Source organism: Phaethon lepturus, unplaced genomic scaffold (assembly GCF_000687285.1).
Source record: "Phaethon lepturus isolate BGI_N335 unplaced genomic scaffold, ASM68728v1 scaffold36927, whole genome shotgun sequence".
Lineage (NCBI taxonomy): Eukaryota > Metazoa > Chordata > Aves > Phaethontiformes > Phaethontidae > Phaethon > Phaethon lepturus.
Window position 1 is genome coordinate 1 of NW_010554705.1, and position 2,524 is coordinate 2,524.

Genomic DNA, 2,524 nt, shown 5'->3' on the forward strand with positions numbered 1-2,524 from the left:
TCACTTTGCACCGGTCAGCATTCCTCTCGTGGCAAACCCGCGCCGCCGGTCCCGTCAGACGCCATCCGCCGTGATGTCAGAAACAATGACAAGAGCAGGGCCGCCGTGTTAATCGCCTGCGGATAAGAGCCGTGCCGGAGCCTGGCCCAGGCACCGGGTGGCTTGGGGGGGGTGGGGGGGTGTTTTTTTGCCTGGCCTCTGCCTCAGGCTGCCACGGTGAGTGGGCTGGGGGGAGGGAAATGCCACCTTGCCCTGAGGGGTGAGCTCCGCTGCCCCGTCCGCAAGCTTCCCTCTTTCATCCTGAGTGGGATGGGGAAGGAGTCGCTGTCTGCCAAACTACAGGAGCGTTCAGTCAGTGTTTTAACTGCTTTCCTTGCCAGCTCTTAGGTTTGCCCGGGGTCTGTAATCTGTTTTAATCTGCGATACCCCGTTGTTCTTAATCCTGTGCATCTCCAGCTGCGCACGCTGTTGAAGTGCGTGATGTGCAGCAGCGCGAGTCTCTGTGCAAAGTGTTTTTTTTTATGAGAGGGGTAGGGGAAGCGGGAAGGGTCCCACCAGAGCAGTGCGTTCCCTAAAGACGGGCAGTGATTGAGAGAGAAGGGTGTGCTCAGGGGGGACAGACAGATGGACTGGAGACCTTTTGTGCCTCTGCTGAGGTCAGGGCTTCCAGGAGGAATTCAAAGCTTTCCACAGGGCTAATGGAGGGAGGCAGCTTGTGGAGAATTTTTTGGCTGAAAATGATGCTTCCTCCCTGGAAAATAACTTTTTTTCCATTCCATGCAGTTCTCTTTTGCAACTGCAAGACCAGGCAACCGGCTTCCAGGGAAAACACTTGTAAAAAAGGCTTTTCTTTTTCATTTTTTTCCCCTCAACAACATCTGAAACATCATTGTGTGGCAATGAGCAATTGTGCTGAGACAGAGATGAAGCTGTGTGGTCTGAAAAAGCAGAGTGTCTAGGAGGGAAGGAGGCGGGTTGCTGCAGGAATCGTTGTTGTGTCAGTATTTTATTTTCTAATTTCCACTAGGTTTTTGCCTTGGCATTTAAAGTTTTGTCTGTGTTTTCTCAGGCACTGCCTGCTACAGGCCCCGGGAGCCTTCCGGGAGGAGGGCAGGAGCTCTTCTCCTGGCTTGGTGTGCAGCTTCCCCCTGCCCCTGCTCAGGGGTGTGTAAATGGCAAGTTCTCATTTGTTTCTTCTTCCTGAGCTGGGAAGACCTCACAGTTATTCCAGTCCTGAGGCTGTTGCAGAAGGAGCTGAGCAGACCGGACTCCTGAATGCTCAGCTCCGAGACCCGCACGAGACAGGTGGTGCTCTGGAGTGTGCTGCCGGTGGTAATGGTGACCAGGTTCTGATCCAGCACAGCTAGGAGCTGTGATCCCAAATGGTGCCATTGTCAAAACTGACGAATAAATGATGCACTGGCTATTTCTCTCCCATGCATATTCCTAAACAGGTCATATACTCTTCTTGAGAAAAACACTTCTCTCTAAACCTGGTTATAACCTCTGCCTCGTAGTGACCACAAACTTCTTTGAGAACTTGCAGGTGCTTTCTCTAGAAATTTCTCAAGACCTTCTTTAGCTAGGTACCTAAAACAATGTTGCTGTCTAAAATTAGGGGTAGGTAAAGACTTCTTCCACCCTCCGCAACGGTAGTGGTAGGGTATTATTTTCTCCCTTGAGCTTTTTTATCCTAGGACTACATCTTGAGCAGTCCTCTTCTTTCCCTTAAATATTGGTCTTAGGAGCAGCGAGTTTGAGTTTAGAGACTTCACAAACATTAAGTAAACTTAACATCTCATGAGGAGCCTGTAGTAATGAGATAGAGAAGGAAAGGGGCTACAGAGATAAAAAGTGCATTTTTTTTTAGAGCAAGTGGTTGCGATATGTTAGGAAGAAGCAAATATGCTTTAAATAATTAGCAAGGCACAAGGATCAGTTGAGGTGTGTCCTGGATGATGCACCAAGTTCCTCTATGGATGATGCACCTCCATAGGTGCGTTATAAGCAGCAGAAATTTGTTGCATGAGATATGAGGATGTTCTTGAGCCACAAGGCAGCACAGGTGTAAAGAAATATCATGTTTTTCCCTTCTGTAACAAGAGAAGACAGACCTGTTGGCCACAGAAAGTTGTCTGACACAAGTGTGAGTTATGGGAATTGGTTTTCTACCCCTTTATACCCATCATCCACCACCATCTCTTTTTGGAGGAACCTGGTCCCTTTCTCTGCTGGAAAGAGGACATGAAGCCAGGCATGCAGCCTGTTTTCAGAGCCCTGGACATGCCCTTTGTCCTGCATGCTACTGCCTCTCTCCAGGATTTTCGTCACGTAGTCTCAAAGACCCTTTCAGGTGTCCCTTGGGGCAGATGTGAGCTGTGTGTGGAGAACAAGGTGGAAGAAAGGGACCTGTTGCATCAGTTGCAGTGATTTTTTTTCCAGGCTGATTCTCAAAAGCTGTAAAACTTTGTGATGACAATGTTGGAGGCGGCCAGTTTGTGCCACTTCCCACCATTGCTGAACC